We start from the raw sequence: 27,113 nt of genomic DNA on the forward strand, positions 1-27,113 counted from the left end.
CAATAATATGCGTGTGATCTCAGTGTGAATTAATGGAAATATGGAAGTGATAGTTTTGCCTTTCCCTGCTTTAGCCAGCTTGCACGCAGAGTATTATACCCAATTCTGGGCACCACAATCTGGGAAAGATATTGACAAGTTGGAACATACTAAGAGGAAGGTAACCAGGGTGGTGAGGTGACCATCCTATGCCACATGAGGATTGACTGAAGTGTAAGGCAGGCTTGTTGCAGGTTTGCTCTCTATCCATTTATATGCAGGCAGATTTTTTGATGGACACGCATATATTAAAGGCACAAGGAAGACTTATGACTCAGGCTTAGGGTTTTTTTTCCTCTGCTTACTTCCTCCGATTCATTTGCATGAAAGAGCAAAGCTTTTTTGTTCCACCCTCCACAAAAAGGGTCAGATACCCAATGGAACTCTGGGGTTTCCTTGACAGAGACCCCCTGAAATGGATTTGGGAGCATGACTTTTGAGGATGTTCTAAGACAGAGGTGGGGAACCTAAGGTCTCGAGGCTGCACGTGGCCCTCTATGTCCTCAAGTGCAGTCCTTAGACTGAATCCAAAGAAGTTGGAAGAATCTTTGGATTCAGTCAAAGGACCACACTTGAGGACCTAGAGGGCCACATGCAGCCTTGAGGCCATAGGTTCTCCACCCCTGTAAAACATAGTCCTTCTTAATACAAGTGAAAAGAAAGAAAGATTTAGGTCTCAGGTCACTAGTTAGCTGGGGCAGCTCCATTCTATCATAAGAGAGGATTCAATATAAAACAATAACCCCATTTCAAGAAAACCTATATAATAAATCCTACACATTGTTTTCAAAGGTGCCCACCTAGCTGCTCCTATATAATGAATTCTTAATCCCCAAATTTAAGTCTTTACACTTGTCAAACACTGGGTAACTATATTCACTTGCTGCTGTAAATCGTAGATCTACTCTGTTCCACTAATCTACCTTTCTATTTCTTAGTCAGTACTAGATAGTTTTGATAACTACTGCCTTATAATGTAGTTTAAGATCTAGTACTGCTAAACCTCCTTCCTTTACATTTTTTCCCATTAGTTCCTTTGACAATTTTTGTCTTCTTTTGACCTTTTGTTTTTCCAAATAATTTTGTTATTATTTTTTATAGCTCTATAACTTAATTTTTTGGTAATTTAATTGAGATGGTATTGAATATGTAGATTAATTTTGGTAAATTGTCATTTTTATTATATTGGCCCTGCCTACCCATGAACAATGAACATTTCTCCTTTTATTTAAATCTTATTTTATTTGTGTACAAAATTTTTTATGGTTTTGTTCATACAGATTCTGGGTTTGTTTTGGTAGGTACATTCCCAGGTATTTTATACTATCTGGAGCTATTTTAAATGGGGCATCTCTAGCTATCTCTTCCTGCAAGATCCTATTGGCAATATATAGGAATGCTGATGATTTATGTAGGTTTACTTTATATCCTGCTACTTTGATGAAATTATTAAATATTTTAATTAACTTTTTAGTTGAGTCTTTAGGATTTTCCAAATACATCATTATATCATCTGCAAAAAAGAGATAGTTTTATTACCTCATTCCTTATTCTGATTCCTATTATTTCTTTTTCTTCTCTTATTGCAATTGTTAGGATTTTCCAATACAATATTGAATAATATTGGTGACAGTGGGCATCCTTGTTTCACACCTGATCTTACTGGGAAGGCTTCTAGCTTATCCCCATTACAAATAATGCTTGCTAATGGTTTTAGGTAATGCTTCTTATCAATTTAAGGAAAAATCCATTTATGCCTATACTTTCAAGTACTTTGAACAGAAATGAATGTTGTGCTTTATCAAATGTTCTTTATCTGATTCTTAAGAACCAAACCAAACCAAAAACTTTAACAGACAAATCCTTTGGGTTTTAGACAAAAAGGAGTAAGGTAGAGCCCACTTTCCCTATGAGGAAGAGGCAGCACCTCACAGAAGGACTCCAACTGAAGCCAGCAGGTGGCAGCAGAGAGAACTCTGAGCACAACCTTGTGCCTGGTGGAGTTGTACCTGACAATGACCAAAGTCAACCATCAGAGCAATGTCAATGAGCCACCACAAGAGACCCAGCAGGGAGCAATAAATGGTAGAGACTATACACACCACTTAGGCCTAACAAGGAGTAGAATCAGCAGGAGTAACATGATGACATCATCAGAAGGCATCAGCAGCCCCATAATGTCAAAGGCCTATGTTGATCCTCCACCATCTGCCTGGACTACATGTGGTCTCTAACCTGTGTGTCCCTGCCTGGAGGAAGCTGGGTGATGCAGGGGATAGAGAGCTGGGCCTGGAGTGAGCCTGGAGTTAAGAATACACTTACAAGCTGTGTGACCCTGGGCAAGTCACTTAACCTCTTTCTATCTCAGTTGTTGTGAAATGAGATATTTGTAAAATACTTAGCATAGTGCCTGGCACATCATAGGTGCTTAATAATTGCTTATTTCCTTCCTTCCTTCCTCTACGTGTGCATCCTGGCCAGATGGGTTTCCTGTGCTTGGATCCACTTTTCCTTTAGATGGCATGTACAGTTGCAGGAAAATATTTTATTACCATTTTTCTTATTATTCTTTTTTGGACTGGACCTATGATTGCGATGGTATGGGGCACTCTTGGTTAGGGAATGCCTTCCATCAGTGTGGATTGGCATTTCAACAGCAATCTATAATCTTAGAGGGTTGCCTAGGGCATTGAGAGATTAAATGGTGGCTCAGGGTCACAGGGCCCCTATATGTCAGGGGTGTGACTTGAAGCTATGTCTTTCTAACTCTATCCATTCTTCCCCATTACCTGTGCTTTTTTAATATGCTAAGTTATTAGATGCCTTTGTTATGAACTAATTGAGTGATGTCTGTCTTTAAGAATTTGAAGGGCTTCCATGGGAAAGACAGATTAGCCTGATTCTGCTTTGCTGTAGAGCAGGACTAGGAGTAACAGGAGTAGGTTGCAGAGGGACAGAGTTTGGTTCTACATAAGGTGATGATCAGAGCTTTCCAAAAGGGACATGGACTGACTTCCTTGGGAGAAGGGTGGACTTGCTTTTCCTTCACAGAAGCTCTTCAAGCAGGGGCTGGATGACCACTTGTCAGAAACCATAGAGAAGGGATTTCTGTTCAAGTTGAGGGAGGTGGTATAATAGAGGGATCAACCCTGGAGTCAGAGAACCTGGGTTCAAATCCTACCATTGACAGTTACTATGTGACCCAAGGCAAATCACTTATCCTCTTAGGCCTTGGTTCTCTCATCTATAAAATGAGGATATTGGATTAGATAGTCTTTGAGGTCTTTTCAAGTTCTGAGATTCTGTAAGAGGAGGTTGGACAAAATGATAGGAAAGATTCTGGTTTAAACGTGTTGTGGTTCTGGGAATCTGGGGTTATAATGTAATTTGAAAGATGTCCTCAGGTCCCCTGTGAAGATCTTTGAGGGAGGACTTTTTGTTGTTACTAATTTTTTTGTTTGTTTTGTTTTTTGGGAAGCAATTGGATTAAGTAACTTGCCCAGGGTCACACACCTAGTAAGTGTCTGAGGCTGGATTTGAACTCAGGTCCTCCTGACTCCATCTTCTGGGCCACCAGCTGCCCTTTGTCACCAAGTTGTTTTTCTAAAAAACATCTTTGTTACACAGTAAAGAATACAACAATACCCAAATCATACTTTAAAGATTTATGGTTGACAGACCATACATTACAGTCATGGATGACTTCTAGAAAGACTCAGATGAGGATGAGTCAAGGTAAGAAGGCAGTGGAAGGGTTCTGAGCTGTGTGGGGAAGAGAAGATTCATGTCAGTGGGAAAATGAAGCTCCCCAAACCTGAAGCATGATGGTGGTGGGGGAGTTGGAGGTGGGGAATTCACCCCTTTCAGCTAGAAATTCACCCATGATTCTGTGGTCCATTAAACACTGACCATGCTTCCCTCTCACCCCTATTTTCTGAAAACAGTCGAGATCTGGATATCCCTTCCAAAGCTGACATGGGAAGCTGTGTGGTTTAGAGAATTTTATACATTTGAATTGAGAAGACCTGAGTTTAAAGCTACCAGAGTATAACTCCTGGCTAGGAAACTTTTCTGTCAATGAGCCTCAGTTTCTTTTCTCTGTAAAATGAAGAGGCTGGACTATCAGGAGTTCTTAACTTGGCATCTGAGAACTTTTTAAAAAAATTTTCAATAACTGTATTTCACTATAATTTGTTTCCTTGTAATCCCATGTATTTTACTTTATGCATTTAAAAACATTCTTCTAAGAAGTCCATAGGCTTTGCCAGCCTGCCGAAGGGTTCTTCAGTGTAAAGGGTTAAGAGTCCTTACACTAAGGGATCTCTAGGGTCCTAGCTGGTTCTCTATCACCCTCTGATCTGCATGGTTCTGTCTGAGTCACTAATGGGAAGCTTGTTATGCACTGTTTCCCCAGAATCCTGAGTCATCAGAGACGCTGTGGAAACAGAGGAGCATTTGCAAAGATTTGCGAAGCCTCCGGGTACACCAGGGTTCAGTTTGGACAGAGCTCAGAGGAGGCTGGGGGTGTTGGCTGGGACAAGATCCAAGAAACACCCTGCCAGGGCCTTTGCCTGAGAGAGAATGGGATGTCTCAGCCAGGCTAGTGGAGAGAAGAGAGCAGGACTGCAGAAACTGAGGAAGTGGGGCAGCCCTTTCCTAAGATCACCCTCTCAACTTCTAGTTCCACATTAGGAATGAGAAGATCTGGATTCTAGCTAGAGAATAATTGAGTTGGATGGGAATTTAGAGGTCATTTCAGAGGAGAGGAGTCTACAGACCTAAAGACACTCAGTGAAATTAGTAAGAGAGCTAAGACTCCTGTCAGTCTAGGGTTCATTTTCATTACACCACAATGTTCTCACCCAAGTCAAGTCTCACATAGCAAATATTTGCTAAGTACTTACTATGTGTCCGCAGTAAGCACCAGGATACAAAAAGCAAAACCGTAGCTCCTGCCCTCAAGACACTCTCATTCTATTTGGAGAGAGAACATGCAAACACTATGGACATACAAGTTAGATACAGTGGAAATGCGGGGTAATCTTGGAGGGAAGGGACCAGCTGTGGAGGGGATAGGGGAAGAACAGGAAAGACCTCCTGCAGAAGAAGTTAGGATTTAAGATGAGCCTAAAAGGAAGCCAGAAGGTGAAGGCGAGGAGGGAGATTTTTCCAGATGTGAGGCATACTTGGTATGTGAAAAATATTGGAGAGAGGAGATAGAACGTGTGACAAACAGTAAGAAAGTTGGCATTGCCGGATTGTGGCATTGGTTTGTGGAGGGAAGTTAAGCATTAGAAGACGAGAAGGAATCTGTACCTACTTCTTTTCTAAGAGGGGTGAATTTTATTCCCTCTTGGTATACCTAAATACCACCCTCCACCTAAGCCTCTACTCAGTGATTCTGATACCCAGCTCTAACTTTTAATGGAAAAAAAACCCAAACTCCCAAGTGCTGAGCTGTCACCAAGAAAAGGCTTGTTACGGAATTTACTAACTATAAAGCTGAAATTTAAAAATGGTATTGTTGTTCAGTCATGTTCGACTTTTTGTGACACCATTTGGGGTTTTCTTGGCAAAGATATTAGAGTGGTTTGCCATTTCCTTCTCTTGCTCCTTTTGCAGATGAGGAAACAGAGGCAAACAGGGTTAGTGACTTGCCCAGGGTCACAAACCTAGTAAGTATCTAAAGCTGGATTTGAACTTAGGTCTTCCTGACACCAAGTCTGGCACTCTATCTACTGTACTGCTTAGTTGCCCTGAAATATGGTATTGCCACCTTGCAAAAGAAATAGATATCACAGTATGAAATCTGACCATATCCACAGATTTGAAGCTCAATCCTGGAACATTCAAAATCTAGTTGGACAACACTCAGTTCAGTTCAGCAAATGTTAATTAGGCATACACTATGTGCAAGGCACTGAGCTGGACACCAAAACCATGAAAACAAAATAAACAGTCCCTTCCCTCAGGGAGTTTACGTTCTACCAGGGAGACACAACTGTGGTGGATGGGGGAAGGGTGATCTCAGAACTCCATCTTCTAGAAAATATTAGTGCAGATGGCCCCCCAATTCTTTTCCAGTTGTAAATTTATGATCCTATAATAAACCCTTGAACACTAGTTCACCTCAGCCTTCTCAAATCTCTCACTTTCTCCAATAATCCTTTCAATTCCTGATAATCCTTTTAGGAATGCCTTAAAGAGTAGTTAGGGGGTGCAGTGCATAGAGTGCTTGGCCCAGAATCCGGAAGACTCATCTTCCTGAGTTCAAATTCTGCCTCAGAAACTTCCTAGCTGTGTGACCCTGGGCAAGTCACTTAACCCTGTCTGCCTTAGTTCTTCATCTGTAAAATGAGCTGGAGAAGGAAATGGCAAACCGCTCTAGTATCTTTGCCAAGAAAACCCCAGATGGGGTCAGGAAGAAATGGAGACACTAATGAAAAACCCTGAATGACAACAGAGGACCAGGTACATTTTAAAATCAATTGACACATCTGATCTTTCTAGTGTTAAAGCTCAATGAAGAATATGAGAAGGTTAGAACTGGAAGGAATCAGCTATTAGCAACCCCTTGTTTTACAGATGAGGAGGCGGAGGTCCGCAGAAGTGACTTATCAAAGGTAATACTACTAGTAAGTGCCTAAAACAGGATTCAAGTCCACAGTCCCCAGCCTCCCGATAAGAGCCATAGGTACAAAAGCTCTGGGTTCTAGTTCCGATTCAGACATTTATTGCAGTGTGACCTCAAACAAATCCCACGGCTTCAGTTTGCCTCTTTTGTCAGACGAAGGGATTGATCTCAGGTGATCTCAAGTTGGGGGCCATGAACTTTAAAAAGCAAAGATGACTACTGTGTTTCAATACAATCGGTGTCCTTTGTCATCTTCTGCATTTTGTTTTATTCATTTAAAAACCTTTTTCTCAGAAGGGGTCCTGTGGTCTCACCAGGCTGCCAGAGGGGTCCTGCTCTGGGGGGTTTCTAAGGGTCCTTCCAGCTCTAAGATTCGAGGATTTAATGATTCCATGGATTGCATTAGTAAGTGCTTTCCCTATGGCAATAATCCATGTTGTGCTGAGGTAGTTCCTTGGGGCTCTGAGGAGCAAAGGGGCTATTTTATTTGAGGGGTCTCTAAGGTTTCAGCTACCTTGCAGGGCTGTTGTGAAGGTCAGATGAGATAGTATTTACAGAGCACCTGTCATGGTGCCTTGCCCATAGTAGGCATTATATAAATGCTATCCTCGTTACTATTATGACTATATTATTGTTCTTTGGAAATTAGATTTTCTGGCATGCATTTGGCTGAGGGTGTTATTTCCAAATCCCACTTCTTCACTTTCTTTCTCCACCACCCCAGTTCCTCCTGTGGCTAATGATTGACCAGGAACTCCCTAGCTGCAGCATTCCCAGGGGACGGTACCTTTGCCTGGTCCTCACAGGACCCTTTGTCTCTGCAGCAACTGAATACCCACTTTCCACACGTCTTTTGTTAATCATTTATGCTGTGGCTGACAGGCCACAGGAACAAGGCCAGACATTAGTGTTGGCCTTTTGGGGAGGCTGTGAGGTTTACTTCTCCCCACAGAGCCCAGGGGTTAGGGAGTCCTAGGCTGTTAGAAGGGAAGAATATGGGGAGTATAGGGAAGGGACCAACTGGATTCTGGTTCTCTACTCCTAATCCTCAGGAGCCTTTGAGAAAGTCCTAGAGGGAAAGGAGTCAGGGGTCATCCCCCAGCTGATGCAAGTTCCATCTGTCCTGGCTCTCCCACACTTGACCCCAGCCCTGCTGACTCTATCAGACCACGATGGACCCATGGCTTTCTGCCGTGCCCAGCTGCAGCTTCCTTTCTCCCCAAAGCATCAATCCAGACAAGTGGTGTTTTATCTGCAGAAATTTTTATTTAGAAATTCAGGGTGTGGGGGTAGGAATCAGAAAGCATATAAATGTGGGAGGTCACACAGCACAGATTTTGAAACGAACACTGCCAAAGTCTAGCCATAGCCAAGATTGGCCATGGATACTCTTTATCTACCCACCCCCAATTCACCCCCATCTAATTCCCTGGGTCCTTTCCCTGCCTCAACTCTGCAGACCTACTTCCAATTTGTTGTGATTTTGGAAGTCACAGCTTTAATGGGCCTCAGTTTCCTTATTCGTAAAAGGAGGGGGGTGTACTGGATGAATTTTGTGGTCCCTTCCACCTGTCTCCTGTAGCGGATACCCTAGACCTCACCCTTCATGGGATAGCAGATTATTGAGTGACTAAGAAGTTCCTCCTGTGGAGAAAGAAGTCATCCCATTTTAATGGACATAAACTTGGGGGAAAGAATTTCTGGGCAGACAGACTGTCAGCTTCCACACTGTGGTCTTTCCAGCCCCCTTTGGACTCAAGCTTGGTCCTTGCCCAGTCATTCTCTCTAACACTGACAACTCATGGTTTTGCCTGAACCTTTGCCTCCACCTACTCACCCCACAAACCCCTATCTGCCCCCTGGACTGATTCCTACCATTACTCACAGGTCTTGTCATGCTATTCCTCTTCTCAAAACTCTTCACCTCATATTTCTGTATTCTGTTTACCCTATGGAAGAGACAGCACCTCAGATGAACTTTGAAGAAGAAGGATTTTGCAAGGTGGAGATGAAGGGTGGTGAGTACATACCAGGCATGGGATGTGACCAGCACAGACATACTCAGTGGAGAAATTTGTAAGAACAGATTTCAGTTTGGCTACAACACAGAACAAATGGAAGGGGACTATGTGAAATAAAGCTGGTAAAGGAAGTTGGAGCCAAGTAGTGGAGAACCTGAGATGTCAGGCTGAAAAATTTGTCTTTCCTTCTAGAGATAATAGGGAGTCATTGAAAGATTTTGAGCAAGGGAGTGACAAGGGTAGATCTGTGCTTTAGGAGGATAATTTTAGCGGAAGGATGAATTGGAGAGAAAAGAGAAGACCAAAGGCAAGGAGGCCCTTTAAAAGGCAATTATGATAGTCAAGTTGAAGGAGTTGATGAGGGAATTAACTGTGGTTATGGCTGTATGAGTGGAGAATAAGAAACAGGTATGAGAAAGATTGTGGAGGTATAATCAATAGGGTTTGGCAACTGATTTAATATGGAGGATAGGGGAGAGGAAAGAGTCAAAGACAAACCAGAATGATTTGAGAATGGTGGGAAATTGGAAAGAGGGACAGGACTGGGGGGAGGGGGAGATGATTAATTCATTAATGTTTAATTAATTCATTCATGTTGAACTTAAGGTGCTGTGAGTACATCAAGGAGAAACTGCCTAGGAGGCAGTTGGAGATGTGGAACAAAAGTCTTCAGGAGGGAGATTAAGAATCAGTATAGGGGTGTGAGAGTCATCTGGATTGAGGTGATCTTTGAACTCTGGGAGAGATGAAAGGAGCCTTAGAACATAGAACACTGAGAGCAGGAAGAAAACTTAGGGCATAGAACACTAAACGTCAGAGCAGGAAAGAACCTTAGAACTCAGAATGTCAGAGATACACAAGTCCCTAGAATATAGTAAAGATAACATTAGAACAAGAAGGTACCTTTAGAACTTGGAGGTGGGAGGGACCTTACAATGTAGGACATCTGAGCTGGGAGGGACATCAGAACATAGAATATCAGAGATGGAAGGGTCCTTAGAACATGGAATATAAGAACTTAAAAATACCTTAGAACTAAAAATGTCAGTGGCAGAAGGGACCCTAGGATGCAGAACACTTGAACTGGAAGGAATCTTAGAGGTCACGTAGTCTCCCCCTCTCATTTTATAGATGAAGAAATTGAGGTTCATAGATGTTAAGGGACTTACCTAATGTTGTATAGATAGTTAGTGTCAGAGGCAGGATTTGAACCCAACCTCGAGTCCCAAGCTCTTTCCATTGTGCGGTAATTCAATACAGACAAGAGTTTCCCTTAGCCTCAGACAGAAGCATTTGCTTCCAAAGTCACAGACACACTTTCTTCCATCCCTGGCTGCATCTTTCCCACTAGCCCGGACTTCTAGGCAGCCGTAGGAATTTGCTCCTCCCTCAGTGCCAGGCAATCAAGAGCACCTGTTTCCAAATGACAGAGTGTCCTGTGATTGTTTCTGGGCTTTTATGGGCTGGGCTGTTTACAATCCACCTCTTATCAGTTGTTCCTCCAGTCAGCAGCAGGTGAGCAGCAGCAGGCCACCAGATTGCAAAGGAAAGAACCCTGGCTTGGGAGTCAGGAGACCTTGGTTTTCCTCCTGGTTCTATGACTAACTCAAAGTGGGACTTTGGGGAAATAACTGGTTTCCTCACTTGTAAAATGGGGATTTAAAAAATTGCTGCCTTGCCTAGCTGTTGTGAGTTTCAGAAGCAGGTAAAAATGCTATTGGCTGCCCATGTGTGAAAAGGCTGACCCTGGACTTTAATCTTGGGAGGCAGGTTCCTGTTTTCCTGGGCACCAGTTCTTCTTCTGAGCTGGTCCAGGGGATCTTTGCTGTCAACCTCAGGACTTGGACCTCAGAGGTTTTCTAAACCTCTCCTAATCTGTGCTCCCCACTTGAAGCTGTGAGACCCTCGAGCTTCCTGTTCCTTGAGCCTTCTTGGCTCCCCCAGGGTTCCAGATCCCTTCTCCCACCCCTGACTGATAATTACTCTCTGCCTTCTCCTACCTCTGCCTCCATGAACTCCCAAGTCTGGCATCTGCTCCCTTTTTCCATTCCTCCCCCGCTTTTCCATGTCTTCCAGACTACAAGGGCAAGTGTTTAGGGTTTATTTATGCTATTTTAAATAAGTTTTATTATTACCTTTTGCTTTTATGTTATAGTTATATCTATATATGCTTGTCACCCTCCTTTCCTTCTTGGTCACAAAGAAAAAGTTAAGCCAAACCAACTGATCCTGTGACTGGGTCTGCCAGAGCATGCAACATTCATTACCCATAGCCTCACTTACCTTTCTACTAAAGAGAGTTTGATCTATGGTTTATTTTCAAAGGAAAAGAATATATAACTTTAGAAATGATGCACCAGGAAAAAGTCATTAGATGGCCAAAAAAGAGAAAATTACCCAATATTCAGTGCTCATGGCTAGGTTCTGCCAACATAATAAAAATGATAATGCTTTCAAAGTGTGTTTACACTTTGAATGCTGTGCCAATCAAATTACCAAAAGGAAGCTTTATATAACTTGATAAAATAATAATCAAATTCATTTAGAAAAAGTAAAAGAGCTGGAATATCAAAGGAAATGTTGAAAAGAGGTGAACATGAAAGGGCATAGCACTTTAAGACCTCAAACTATATTATAAAGCAGCAGTCATCAAAACCATCTGGTATTGGTTAAAGAAAACAGAGACAAATCAGTAGAACAGATTAGACAAGGCAGAATCAGAAACAATGAAATTCAATAACTCAATGTTTGATAAAGTAGAAAACACAAATTACCTATAAGAAAACTCCTTATTTGATTCAAAATGCTGGGAAAACTGGAAGGCTGTCTGGCAGAAATTAGGTTTAGACCAACACCCCACACCATATCCCACCATCCATTCTAAATGGATACATGACCTTAATATTAAATATCACTTAAAATATTAGAAAGAGAAACAGGTCATATACCTCTCACAGTCATGGGTAGGAGACGTATTCCTAATCAAACAAGAAATAGACGCAATTATGAAAAAAAAATAGATAACTTTGATTACTTGAAACTGAAAAGCTTCTATGCAAAGTGATGCATCTAGAATAAAAAAGGAAGTGGCCAAATGGGGAAATGTCCATGTACTGAATCTCTCTGGTAAGGGTTTGGTATCCAAGATATATAAACAATACATATATATGTATATGTATATGCATATGTATATATATATATATATATGACTAATAGCCATTCTCCAATAGATAGGTAATCAAAGGATATGAACAAATAATTCTCAAGAGAAGAGTTGCAAGGTATTCACAGCCACCTAAAAGAATGCTCCAAAATCAGTAATTATATGAAAAAATGCAAATCAAAGTAACCTTGAGATTTTACCTCACATCCTGAAAATTGGCAAAAATGACCAAAAAAATAGCAATACTCAATGTTGGAAGGATTGTAGAATGTTAGGCACATTGACCCATTGTTGGTGGAGCTGTGAAATGGTATAGCCATTTTGGAAAGCAATGGAAATTATGCAGATAAAGTGATTGAGATATCTATACCCTTTGAACCAGAAGTTATGGCTGGGCTTATACCCCCAAGGAAATTATTGATAAGAAGAAAGTCTTCATCTACACCAAAATATTCATAGCAGCACTTTTTGTGATAGCAAAGAATTGGAAACAAAGTAGATGCCATCGATTTGAGGAATAGATAAACAAATTGTGGCACATGAATGTAATGGAATATTACTGTGCTACAAAAATGACGAACATAACTAATAAAGAGAAGCGTGGAAAGATTTAAATGAAATGATGTGGAATGAAGTAAGCAGAGCCAAGTAAACAATATACACAATAACTGCAATGAGGTAAATGGAGTGAACAATGACATACTAAAAACGAAGGGGAATGTAATAAAATTATAAAGATCAAGCATGATTTGAATGAAAAGATAAAAGAAGACAGTCTATAGGTATTACAAATTACGTGTTTTCAGACTTTTTATGTATTGACCAGTTGTGTTGATTTTTTTTCTCTTTTAAAAATATTTGTCATATGGGATGGCTTTCTGGCAGGAGGAGGGGGGGAACGATGCTTGGGATAACTACAATGATGTCAGAAATGGAAGACTTCAGTAAAAACTTATTTTTTAAAAAAAGAGAATATTACCCAGCCTCAGACAGTGGAGGAGTCTTCCACTATCTTATTCTATTCAATTATAGCTTTTTGAGGCTTCGCACAGCCCCACATGATTATGGAATTTCCCAGTTCAGAATGACATTTTTCATTCCTAAACACTCCCCCCCAACCCCCCAAGTATATGCACCTGAGCTTTCTGGCTCAAGGTCATTAGTCTACTGTACAGTGTCCTCTCAGTCAATCAGGAAGCCTCCTGTTGGTTTTGGTGAACCACTCATATTACTAGATGGTCCCTTGGATAACTGGCTATCTTTGCCCTCCTGCTGCTGTAAGCATAAGCAAAGTGGATTTTAGTTATTGTTTCTTGGAATTTAGTTTCCCAGGATCCATGGCCATAACAATCTCCTGTTCCCAGGTATTTTGCCTTGCCAACCAAGTGCTGAGTCATGTAGGCTTTGGTGCCTTCTGGCTCTGAGCCTATATATTTTGAGAATTGATCTTTTGCCTTGGGGCTCACTCCTAGGAAGGACGTTTTGATTTCCTGGATGGGACTCTGGGTAGCCCCCCAGGCTACTCAGCAGTTGGTGCTCTCCAAGTCTGGTGATATATGTAAATGGTAAAGTATGTAACAAGATTACTAGAGAGTTAGAGCCCTGTCTGTTGGATACCTTGTGTCTAATTTCTCTATGTTTCTCTGCTTGTTAAGAATTGATTTTCTCCACTTTCTAGGTACTGACCTTTTTGCCTGAATTGGTGGCTGATGTCTTTCTTGGGTAATATATCTTTCTGCATTGTTGAATTAAAGTAACATTATTAACCCCTTGGAAGCTGTCTTTACTTTAAAAGCAGATCATGAACCTGTGCTAGTAGCCCATCCTGTGTGCTAGTGTGGCTGCTAATGCAATTGGCGTAGTCAGCAGGATTGCAAAGTATCCTTAATGATACAGCTGCCTACAAGGGAGAAGGGGAGAGATTGTTCTTAGAACAGATGAATTTTATTTTTAAATTCGTCAAGTATACATGTTGAAGAAGTGATGCCTCTGAAGAGACATTCAATTCAAGTTTGCCCCTTTGCTTATAAAATAGAATAAAACATCTCTGTGAAGTTGACAACTGAAAGGACACCTGTAGATTTTGTCCCAGCTAGAATATAGTACAAAAACCAGCTGTGCAGAAGGTGGAAGGCAATGATTTTGCCTCTTTTGGTTAGCCCTTGTTCTTCTAGGGGGCACAGTAGAGTACCAGACCTTTAGTCAAGAAGTCTGGAGTTCAAATATAGCCATGGAAGCTTACTAACTGTGTGACCTGGACAAGTCACTTAACACTTGTCTGCCTTGGTTTCCTCCATTTCTAAATGGGAATCATTACAGCACCTACTTCTCTGGATTGTTGTAAGGATCAAATGAGGTAAAGTGTTTAGCATAGTGCCAGGCACTTAGTAAATGTTGTAGTTCAGTTTTATTTGCATGTCGATTAGAGGTGATATTAAGAGTTTCATAGCACCAGCCTTCATCCAATCCCTCTGGCTTATTTTTTTTTTGATAGAATGTCCCAAAAGAATTTTAGGTACCCCAGATTCCCCTTTAGGGTGGTATTGTGTAGGAGAATGAGCATTGGATTTGGAATCAAAGGACATCAATTGTAGTTCTGGTTCTGCCAATTACTCTAGATATCATCTCCAGCAAGTCAGTTAATTTTTCTGGGCTTTAACTTCCTCATTTGCATAAAAAGGGGGTTTGACTAGATTAGCTCTGAGGTCCATTTGTAGATCTAAATCTGTAATTCTGTGAAGTCATTAAACAGGAATTACAAGGAATTTCTAACCCTAAGTTAGATGTCTGGGCCATAGGCCCTTGAAATAGACAAAAGAACAGATTTAATCTCTACCTAAGGCACTCTGACTTCCTTGGCTTCCTGACTGGGTGCTCACAGCCTAAGTGACAACACAGTAAAGTAACTTAGCTGTCCATGTCATAGAGAGACTTTCTGAATATGTGTGGGAGCAGAGAGTCAGTAGGTGTTCTTACAAGTCCAGCAGGGAGCAGCAGCCTGGTGATCAGAGAGCCCAGAAGAGAAAACCTTATGCCAAGCACAGAGATACAGTGCTTAGAAGAAATGACATGACCATCTAGGAAGGAATGAAACATACATTTATATAGCACCTACTATTTCCTGGGTACTGTGCTAAGAGCTTTTACATATACTATCTCATTTGATCCTCACGACAACCCTTGGAAGTAGGTGCTATTATATCCCCATTTTACAGTTGAGGAAACTGAGGTAAAGCTGGATGGCACAGAGTGCCCTTGACTTACCCAGGGTCACCAGCTAGAAAGTGTCTGAGGCTGAATTTGAACTCAGATCTTCCTGACTTGAAGCCCAAAGCTCTATCTACTGGGATATCCCTATCCTAGGGATCAATGTTAAAAGTCGTATTATCTTTTTTAAAAAATAATTATCTTTTTGATACTTCCTGTTTTTCCATTATCTTCATTTCTGAATATAACCCTCTTCCTTTCCCTATCCAGAGAGTCTTCCCTTTCAACAAAGATGAAAAAATAAAGAGTGGGGGGGGGGGGAAGGCAAGTTAGCAAAACTAACAAATCAACCATGTCCAACATTCCATATCCATGATATTCCACCTCTGCAAAGAAAGCAAGAGAGGTGCATTTCCTTAATTCTTCTCGAGGTCCAAGCTTGATCAATTATACGTGAATGAGGGTGAGAATGTGGCACAGTGGAGAGATGCCTGGATGGTTAGGCAGTCCTCTGTGTGATCCAGATAAGCATCTTCCCCTCTCTCAGGCCTCAGTTTCCCCCTCTAAAAATGAGAGGATTTGTAGATTTCTAAGGCACTCAACCTTTTGTGAAATCTCGCAAGGTCACATAGTGAGTGGGTCAGTGGCAGAGCCAAAACTCCCACCCAGGGTTGACTGCCAGCCCAGGGCTCTTTTCCCCCTCCTACTCCAGCTCTTAATTAAACTGGTCTACCAACAAAAGCCCATTGTTTGTGACTTACACAGTTGTGAGCCTGTGAAATGGGAGCTGTCAGGGTTGGAGCCCCTGCACCCCGTGCACAAAAAGTGAAGGGGACTGAGGTGCCACTATTTATAAACTTCTGAGTCTGGCCAAACAAAATCATTAGGAGAAGGATGATGCACAAAAAAACCCCAAACCCCGCCCCCCAAAACCGATCAAACCCAACCCAACAACCCAGTGCTTAGCTACCCACACAGCAGAGCTTAGGGAGAACCATATGGAAGGAGCCCATTGCTGGCAGCCCAGCCGGGACTCCTTTATGCATTGTATTTCTAGACAAAAGTGCTTTTTGTTCTTCTTTTGAGACAAGTCACTTCTTTTTTTTTTTAATTTAAGTGGAAGCAGCTGCCAGTTCCTAGACTTTATTTTCTTCTGTCAACAAGGGAAGCCAGTTTTCACATGGCTCCCATGGGCCAAGGACAGCATGGGGATGGGTAGCTTTATACAAGGATGGCCCTCCTGCCCCTTCATCTGTACCTGTTAACTCTTACCTATTCCTCTGCTGCCGCCTGCTCCAAGAAGCCTTCCCTGATTTTTTCCAGCCAGCATAGTGCTCTTCCCCCTCTGACCAGCAGCCCCAACGAGCCCTGTGCCTGTGCCCAGAAACAGACTCACACAATGTCAGATATGGAAGGCTGCTTCCAGAGCCTCCTACTCAGTCTCTTTGCCACCAGTATCTCTCCTTTAATCCCCTTTCTAAATATTTGCCAAACCGAAGTCCAATTCTGCAAAAGAAGTCCAGGTGGCTTCCCTTTGCCTCTAGGATAAAATGCAGATGGCAGCTTTGTTTGGCATGGTCCAGCTTCAACCTGTCTTTCCAAATTTGTTTCCCACCACTTTGCCTCATGCTGAACTTCCAATCAAAATGAGCTGATTTGCTGGTCTTCACATGTGCTACTGCCTCCCAGTGTCTTCAGTGTTTTTGCACAGCTACTCCCCCATGCCTGGAATACCTACCTCCTCTCTTCCTCCAGTTTGGAAGCCCCCAAGGTTCAAATCAAGCATTATCAACTCCATCCTTGATCCCACCAATTATTAGGGATTCTTCTTCTTGACCCCAAATTACCTCAGCATATGTTTTGTTTTTACTCATCTGTGTATATGATATTTCCTTTCAGTAGAATAAAAACTCCTTGAGAGCAGGGTCAAGTTCTCCTTCCTTCCTTCCTTCCTCCCTCCTTCCCTTCCTTCCTTCCTTCCTTCCTTCCTTCCTTCCTCCCTGCCTTCCTCCCTTCCTTCCTTCCTTCCTCCCTCTCTCCCTTCCTTCCTTCCTTCCTTCCTCCCTCCTTTCCTTCCTCCTTCCCTCCTTTCCTTCCTCTTCTTCTTTCTTCTTTTTCTTTCTCTTCTTCTCTTCCTTTCTTTCTCTTTTTTTTCTTTCTTTCTCTCTCTCTCACTCCCCCCTCTCTCTCCCTCTCTTTCTCTTTCTTTCTTTCTCTATCTCCTCCCCCCCCACCCCACACAGTGCCATGGCATATGGTAGGGATTTCATAAGCGCTTGTTGAATTGAATCTAGCCCAACTCTCACATGTTACAGAAGAAGCTGAAGCCCAGGGAAGGGACATGGCCTGCCCCAGGTGACATAGATAAGACATGACTTCATGTTTTATGTTTCAAAAACAAGTCCTCTTGCTCTAAATCTAGTGTTCTTTCCCACTGTGCCTCTGTCCCAAGCCTCCCTTGCCCATATAATGATAATAATAGCTGGTATTTATAAGGCACCTTAAGGTTTGTGATGTTGTTCAGTCACTTCTGTCATGTCTGACTCTTCATGACCCCATATGGGGTTTTCTTGGCAAAGACACTAGAATAGTTTGCCATTTCTTTCTCAGCTCATTTTACAGATGAGGAAACTGAGGCAAATAGGATTAAGTGACTTGACCAGGGTCTCACAACTAGTAAGTGTTTGAGGCTGGATTTGAATTTAGGAAGATGAGTCTTTCCTGACTTCAAGCCCGACACTCCACGGTGCCACCTAACTGGTCATAATTATCTCATTTAATCTCTATGGGGTAGGTAATATCACCCCCATTTTACAGATGAGAAAACAAAGGCTACCCAGCTGCTAGCTACCTGTGGTCTCTAATACCAGCATGCTATCCACTGCATCACCTAGCTGCCTGCACAGCTTAACTTGTATTATAATTTTTGAATCAGTTTCTTATTCTCCTTATTAGACTGTCATCTCTTTGAAGACAGGGACCCAGCATTATTCATCAAACCCAGAGCCCTGTATGTGGTAGGTATTCTGAAAATGTCTGCTGAATGATCAACAGGACAATGTACTGGAAGTCCAGGATTCCAAGCCAGAGGATCTGGATCTGAACCCAACTCTTGTTACTTATTTTCTGTGGTATCTTGGGAAACTACCTTGAAGGGCTTCAGTTTTCTCATCTGCCCAATAGCGGGGTTGGGAGTCACTAGAGTGGTCCCATTTTTGTGTCCTGGACACCTTTGGCAGACTGGTGAAACCCATGCTACCACCAGCTACCTCCATTCTCCCCCTCCCCCACCTTTCAGCTTTCCTTTCCCTGTTGTGTTTCTTCATCAGAAAGAAAGCTCTTTGAGGTCTGGCACTGGCTTTCTTTTTGCTTATGTTTTTATTCCAAGTACCTGGCACATAGTAAGCACTTAATGAATGTTTGTTCCTATTTTTTCTTCCTGCTCAGAAGAATGCTTCTAAATAAATATAAATTAGAAAAATAAATTAATAAAATAATAAAACATTTAAAAATAAGTAATAATGAAATAAAATATACAAGATTACAAAAGAAACTAATCATATCGAAATAGTTATAAAATATATGTATTTTTAAAACCCAAATTCACTGATACCAGGCTAAGAACCCCTAGACTAGGTGGTCTCCAAGGTCCCTTCTGGCTCCAAATCCTATGATTCCCTAGAAATGAGTATCTGAGTAGTCTCAAGGCCAGAAAGACTGATTCTCCTTTCATAGGGGATTATTTTTTAAAATAAAACTTTATTTATATCTTTTGCTTTTACATCACCTAAAATTTCTCCTGTATCTCTTTCTCCCCTCTTCCCTTTGCAGAAAGCCATTTTTAGTGAGATTCTGAAAAAGCTGAAACAGGTTAAAGAAATCCTAGGGTTCAAAGGGCTTCCCCCCAACTTTTCCGTCCCACCCCACTTCTCCCTTTCCTTTTTCTTAGATTGCAGGTTGCCACATTTACTAGTTATGTGCACCTCCTTCCTCCCCATTCAGTCCTTCATAGAAGCATAGGCTCTGAATGTCATCTGCTTCAAACACCTAATTTTACAGGTGGGGAAACTGAGACACAAAGAATCAAAGGCACTGCTCAAAGTTTCCTATGGAAGTTAGTGGCAGAATTAGGACAAAAATCCATATTTCTTGACTCCAATGCTAGTACTCTATGTGTTAAACTAAGAGGAAATTAAGGAAATGCTTGGATATGGGTCATTTATTTACTCACTCTGAAGGTCAAGCCTTCATCTAGAGCTCTTTCAGTCAGGGTGCTTTGATGGTGGAGTCGAAAGTCTTAGGGACTCTTGAATCATGAAGGGAAATAGTAAGGCCTGGGTTCTTGTCTTTACAAATAACAGAGCTGGAAGTTAATATATTGAATGACAGAATAGGGATGCAAAAGGATTTCAACAGGATATAACCTGCGGTTAAACTTAAGAAGATGAAATCCAATAGATATAAATGTCAAGATAGAAATGTAAAGACCTTTAGTGGGGTTCAAAAATTCAATTACATATATACAGCATGTGGGAGGGAGCACTGTAGCAGAAAGAACATTTGATTTAGGCTCTGGGACAGGAATCTGTCTCTGATCGTCACTACTGGCTTTGGATAAATCACTTCCTTCTGGATCTTAGTTTTCTCCTCAGTAAAGTGGAGATTATGATATCTGCATTCCAGCCCACAGCGCTTTATAAACACTTGGTAAACCATGAAGCATTATAGAAATATCAGCTGTTTAGCACTGATATCTTCCTGGTAATGATTTATAATAATATTCATAGGTTAGCCAGCCACTTTACATACAGTATCACTTTTGATCCTTATAACAACACTGTGAGGTAAGTGCTATTACTACCCCAATTTTCCAGGCTGAGGGAAGTTAATACCACCTAGCATCATACAGTTAATAAGTGTCTAAGGCAAGGCACTCTGGTCTTCTTGACTCCCAAGTCCAGCACCTTATCTATTAAACCACCTAGAAATCTATGGCAAAGTCATGAAAAACCACAATCTCACAAGAGTGATGATTGCTGGTGATCTGAAGGGCAACTGGAGGAGTCATGGTGGGTGCCAGTAGGTGGTAGCCCATTCCCAGAGGTGATTTGTACATAAGAAGTGATATAAAAAGACACTATCAAAGACCTTTATGGGTGGAAAGGGAAGTGGGCTGATTATGTGAAGAGAATGGGGAATAACATGAGGACAGTCTGGCTGCTGCACTGGTATCCACAGAATATTGCAGGAACCAGAAGAAGCCCCCCATGCACTGGGTTGACCCACTAATGGATGATTTGGAGGGAGTCATCTGTACATTCAGCATGAGAAGGCATGGAGGAGCTAGGATGGGCAATAAAGAAGGAAGCACCCACACTGATGACACCTCTGATACATTGAAGTAGCAAAGGATAAATATGAGTGTCATGGAGACCCAACCAAAGTGCCTATGTGATGTCATCATCACTGCCATCATGGACTTAGTCTTGTCAATGTATATCAAAAGACACAGGATCACAGAATCCTGGAATTAGAAGGACATCAGAAGTCATCTATTTCAACGATATCTGACTAGCAATCCCCTCTTTAATCAACCTGACTAGGAATCATCTAGCCTCTGAAGGCTTCTAGCAAGGGGCAATTCACTGCCTCCACAGCCAGCCCATGCCAATTTTTCATAGCTCTAACTGGGAGAACATTTTTCACTCATTGGGCCTAAATTTTTCTCTCTGCAACTTCTACTCATCAGAAGTTTTGCCGTAGTTCTGTCTCCTGCAGCCAAGCAGAACAAATCATGTGAGGTTTGCACAGTCACTCAGGAAATCAGTGAATGTCTTGAGACAATTAGGGGAAATGTGAGACTGAGTAGACATAGTCAGTGGGCCTGAGCAGCATGATTGGTGGGCTGTTATAGTCCCACACAGTCTTCTGCCTTGATTAGACCACAAATGGAGTATAATTTATAGTTCTGTGCCTCATATTTCTAGCCTGTAGACAAGCTGGAGCATGCCCAAAAGAAGGAAACTCAGATGACAAGGGGACCTGGAGACCATCTCATAAAAGGACAAGTTGAAGGAACTGAGGTTGCTTAGCATGGAGAAGATAAGGTTTAAGAGGGAGTGTTCAGTGAGCTGTCAGGTAGAATAAGGATTAGACAGCTTCCCCCTGGCCCAGAAGGCAGAACCAGGAGCATTTGGTGGATGCTGCATAGAGGCAGATGTTGGCTTGATGTAAGAAGAAACTACCTGACAGAGGTGGGCAGAGCTATCAGGGGATTCTGGTTGTCTCCACAGAGGGTAGCAATGAGGGCCTCCAGCAGAGTGGCATCAGTAGTAGTCAAAGGCAATCATAAAATCCTAGACCCAGAGCAAAAAGAGGCCACCAAGTCTAGGCTATCATTCTCAGACGAGGAAATTGAGGACCAGAGAGGTAAAGTTACATGGGTCACATAGGTAAGTAAGCTCCATAGGAGACTAATGAATCTCTCTTCCATAGAGATTGGCTTGGCTCTGCCCCCATCCCAAGTCTTCACTTCTGGATCAACTTTCCCAGTTGCCTTAATTGATCCTCATATGGCAGGAACTCAAGGCCCTGCACCTTCCAAGATGCCCTCATCCAGATGCTCTCCAGCTTGTGTTTATGTCCTTTTAGAAGGAGGAGCCAGATGGGAGGGATTCAACAGGGAGAAAGCTGACTGCCCTTAGCCACTGGTGCTTTATGAGCTGGGAGAGGGGAAAGTCAGAGAAAGCTCCAGACACAGGAGATGAAGTGAGGGAAGGAAGGCAGAGGAGAGGCTGTGTTGTAAAGTCAATCTAGGCAAGGTGGGGAACCTTCAGCCTCAAGAGTGAGGCCCTTTGACTGAATCCAAACTTCACAGAACAAATCCCCTTAATAAAAGGATTTGTTCTGTGAAGTTTGGATTCAGTCAAAGTGCAGCACTTGAGGACCTAGAGGGCCACATATGGCCTCAAGGCTGCAGGCCCCCCCCCCCCACCAATATAGCCTGCCTCCTTCTCCAGCCCCAGACTGTTCCTTGTTCAGCCTGTGGGAAGAAAATAAGGTGGGAGGGGGGGGGAAGAAATGGGGCCCATAAGGAGAAAGAGACCTTGGATATATGAGGCTGGAGAAAGGCGCACCTTTGTTCTACCTACATCCAGGATCTGTTGGGAGGGGCCGTAGTGGGGCCTGGGGAAGGGAAAGGGCAGGAGGAGGCAAAGGTCATCTCACAGAGCCTAGCCCCTGACCCATCCCCTCCTCTCACCCGCTGAAAGACGAAGTGGATTTAAGAGGAAGAAGGAAAGAAGAAGGATAATCCAAGCCTTGCCAGACCCCTGGCTCAGCCCCATCCTGGGGCTGCTGTGTCTCCAGGCTTGTGGGTAGAGATTCTGGGCCATCTCTCAGTCCCTCCCCCTCCTTTCCTTTTTTTCCTCCCTTATGTATTCAAAAGTTCTTATGCCTTTGACTTTTAGGTGTCCTTAAGGCAGGCCTGCACAACATATGGCCCAAGGGCCGCTTGTGCCCACCAAATGATTTTGGCTGGCCCTTGAAAAATGTAGAGAATGTAAAAGAACGTAAAGATGTAATGAATGCTTTGTCTGTGGCCCACTTAACTCACCTTCCACTAATCACTATTACACCCATCATGTAGCTTGGGTGGGTTGCCACTGCATGCTCTCTCCTGTCTGTCACGTGACCCGAGGTAACCAGCTGTTGTCAGTCTATCTCTAGCCTGAGAGGTGCGATTTCATGATAAATAAAAATCTTAAGTAATAAGTGATATTGTTTGATATTAATTGAAATTTCCCTTTTTAGAAAAATATGATTTATTTGCAGAATAGCTTAATCAATAATTGTACCTTTACTTGGAAAGTCAGCCACTAAAAACCTATCTGCGGTCAGAAGAAGTTTAGTCTATTTTAATTTTGGCCCCTACCTACTGCCAAGTCGTGCAGGTCTGTCTTAAGGGGAGGAGCAGGCCCACCCTTGACCTTGGGGATGGGGAGCTGTAGGCTGACTGGATGGATGTATGAATCTCAGGGCTTTGTTGATATCAGCCTGGAAGTCACTGTGTCTCCCACATATCTGCTGCCTTCCCCAGTCACTGCTAAGTCTGTTCTGCCTCTAAGCTTAGGCACCCTTTTAATTCACTCTGCAGGATTCTCTGTGGGTTGGTGTGTGGGTGTTTGCTGTTGGGCTCCTTCCCTTGCCTTCAGAAGGCTTCCACTAACTCTGTCCTATTGGCTCATTAGTCAATTGTCCACTGCCATTTTGGAGAGCACAGAGAGCCAGGGGGAAAGAGAAATGAGACTGGTCACCAACCTTCCATTCTTTTGGGGCAAAACATGCTTAAGTTCAGGTCTAGAGAGATGCCAGTAATCATCCCAGCAGCTAGCCCTACTGGGGTTTGAGCACTGGAAATCGGTAGGTAGGGGGTTGGATAGTAGCCATTGAGTGAACAATGGCACATTTTTATAGCTGTATAACCCCAACTTTAAGACTCCCCATTCTGTAGGTCACCGGTTCCCAATTTTTTTTTTTTCAGAAATGACCCCTTTACACCAAATTTCTGCAGAACCTACAAACTCTGAGCAGACAGACCAATGATTAGCTGTTTTGGTGTTATATGCTACTGGGTCTGTTCAATGATGGATTCTAGCTTTTCAGCTATATAATGCATTCAGCCGGTCTCTAATGGATTGACAAACTAGAGCCCATTGAGAGGAGACAGACTGGGATGTTCAGGGGACTGGAGACCAGGTAGCATGAAAGGATCTCTTGAAGGAACTTAGAGATGTTTAGCATGGAGAAGAAAAGAGACAAGAAAAGAGACCCCCATGCTCCCCTTGGCCCCAAAGGGCAGAACCAAGAATAGTGGGTGAAGTTACAAAGAAGCAAGTTTGGGTTTGAGGCCTTAAAAAACTTCCTAATAGCTAGAGCTGTCCAAAATAATATTAATAATAGGTAGCATTTATATAGCACATATAGGCCAATAAAGTGCTTTACAGACCATTCCATTGTGGAATAAATTAAGCCCGGATTTATAGGGTTTGCTGATTTCTGAGGTGTTAATGCTCACACTGAAAATTTAACAACCAGCTCTTACTAGCTGGTTTGAGCTGGCTCCAGCACCCCACTGTGTATATAGGTAGAAGCTCATCTGCATAAATAAGCCTGCCACCTGTGATAGACCCTCCCTCTGACTCCTTTTCTCACACTATGTGTGTATAATTAGGGGGCAAGTTGCAAAAGCTTTCATTAGACGGAGGAGCAGAAGGGAGCCTCTGAACATTGTTTACTATGGACTCAGGATGGTCCCTGTGGTTGGACCAGCCAGTTTATTCCCAGACAACCCTTCTGTGTCTCATTCTCAACTTTAAAAAATCTCATCTGTCAACCAAAGCATCAGCTGTCAATCCAGTCTTCATCTGTGAATTTGTTTGTTAACCATCAGCTAAGGCATTAATTGAAAAATCTTAAACATAATTCCATAGTATTCGAATTTTAATTGGGGGCCTCCAAAAAATAAAAGCCTTCAGGGCTCAAAGGCATGTAGATCTAATAGTGAAATAACATGTGACAGGATTAGTCTAATGGATCCTTGAGCTCCATCTCAAAGTCCTGTCCTCACCTTCCTCCTTCGAATGAGTGACTCAGGCTTTCTAAGTGTCAGAGGGACCTCATTAACCTCTAATTTTGCTTACTTAAAGTAACTGCTTAATCATTTGGGCTCAGCCTCCCTTTGCCTGGACTCCTGACTCATTTAGACCCTGAATATGGTGACCCAGGCCTGGTTTCTGAAAAGGCCCCAGATTTCACAGCTGTTGTTCATTCTTGGTTTTTGAAGAGGACCAATGACATCGTGTGCTAGCGATAGGCTAGATGATCTTGCCTCCTGTCTTAGTGAGGAGGCTGAAACCTATGGTGTGAATTCCTCTTTCTCCCCTTCATTTACTAGCTATATTTCCCCTTCAAACCACCTCATACTTTTCTGTGCACTTGTGGTATTCTCCCAGTAGAATGTAAGCTCCTTGAGGGACTGTTTGTTTTTGTCTTTGGAGCCTCAGTGACTGGTATAGTGTCTGCACCCGCCCCTTGTGGCCTCATCCTGCTTCTGTGGCTCCCTCAAAAGTCCGAATCTGGAGGACCTTCAGATGCCAAGGCCCCAGTCCCGAGCCTGTGTTGGGCTATACCCACCACATCTCTCCTCATTCTACTAGAAGTCCAAGAAAGACAAAGATAACTAAGCCGCTAACATGTTTATTTCTTATTGAGAATGAGGATGGGGCTAGGAATCCATTTTATTTTAAGGGGAAAACCCCCACAAATTTCACTTAAAAGTGAACAGGAGAGAATCTCACACACAAAAGGTTCCTCTTTGCCTAGACCTCAGGCTGTTTTCACGCCAAGAGAATAATTTCTAATCCAGATCATTCTGGCCTCCAACACTTTCCTTGACCTCCTCCAGGATCCAGATTCTTCAAGCAGAGTCAGTTTTCTTAGAGGGGTCCTGAAGTAATCCTGCTTTCTGGGGCAAAGTAGACATGTCTTAACAGTTTCTTCCATGATGATAAGCTCTGGACTGTTGGAGTTCCAGGCTTTTTCCTACTTCTCTCCCACCCTCCACTAGCACCTCACAAAACAGTGTTCTTTGGAAAACGTCACTCTAAAATCTCTCTCTCTCTTTTTAAATGTCTGGTATCTGTATATAGTATTGTGGTGTCCAAATGACAATGTACTTAATGCAAAAGACAAAAATAACAACAAACCTGCTTTAAAAATAAAATATCTTTTTTCGGCCTTTTTTTTTTACACTGGTATAGTGTCTGCACTACATAAATGTAGTTAAGTTGAGCTCCTTCCGCCTTATATCACAATCTTTGTATTTTCACTGCTCCTCCCTACTCTACCTCGATTTATCTGTCATACCTCTGTCCTCATCTCATTCCTTCCATGCTCAAAGAATGAGGTGGATCTCCTCATGGCAGGGGTGGGCAACCTATGGCCTCGAGACCACATGTGGCCCTCTAGGTCCTCATGTGGTCTCGAGGCCATAGGTTCCCCATCCCTGGCCTAGGCAAACATTCTGAGGGCATCTTTAGTCTCACACCCTTATACCTCTTCTAATACCTTTCTCCATTCCTGTTTCTCATGCATCTGCAGTCTCTCTCTGCCAATTAATTCCTTACAGCCTGCACACATGCTCAGGTCTCTCCAATTAAAACAACAACAACAAATCTCCCTTCTGCAGTCTGTCAACAAGAGACTCCAGTTTGGCAGGGCCCATTAGAACTCGGCAGATCTGGGTTGGGCTAGACGGACTGTGACCTCCCATCCAGTGGCAATTCTATGATCTTATAATCCTAAAAAGCCCAGGGAACTTTGAGGTATTAAAGCAAGACTTAATAACTGGAGACATTTAACCTACAAATGAGTTAGTGGGGATATAATGGTTATTTTCAAGTAATTGAAGGATTATGTTGTGGAGAAGGGGTTCTACTTGGCTCCAAAAAGAAGGCTAGGCACAATGGTTAGAGATCCATAGTAACAGAGATTTATAGCTGACAGGGACCTTTGAAGTGATCTAATTTAATTCCTTCCTCCAATTAACAGATGTGGAAACTGAGGGCCAGGGATGGGAAGTGCCCCGACCAACTTAACACGAATAGTAAGAGACATGATCCCAGTTCATGACTGTGACTCCAAAGCCGTTGATTTTTCCATTATAACAGCCAGTCTCTTCACCAATGCCCATTATTCCCACAGTCCTGGACTCAGAAGATCATGAGGAGGAGTGACCATACTCCTTGCTTTCCACCACTACTTCCAGACTATTTTTCTACTGTCATTTCTCAATGACATCTTTTCTCTCCACCCTCATGTACCATCTTCTCCCCTCCCTGTTACTGTTACCTATTGACATCTAGGTCATTGTCACAATATGTTTTTCCCCGTGAGTTCAGGAAGGATGTTTGTCTTCCTCTAAACTCCACCTTTCTTGGGGAACTTAAATATTTATGCTGATGTTAGTCACCTGATCGCTGAATTCCTC

This window comes from Trichosurus vulpecula, chromosome 2 (assembly GCF_011100635.1).
Source record: "Trichosurus vulpecula isolate mTriVul1 chromosome 2, mTriVul1.pri, whole genome shotgun sequence".
Taxonomy (NCBI): Eukaryota; Metazoa; Chordata; class Mammalia; order Diprotodontia; family Phalangeridae; genus Trichosurus; species Trichosurus vulpecula.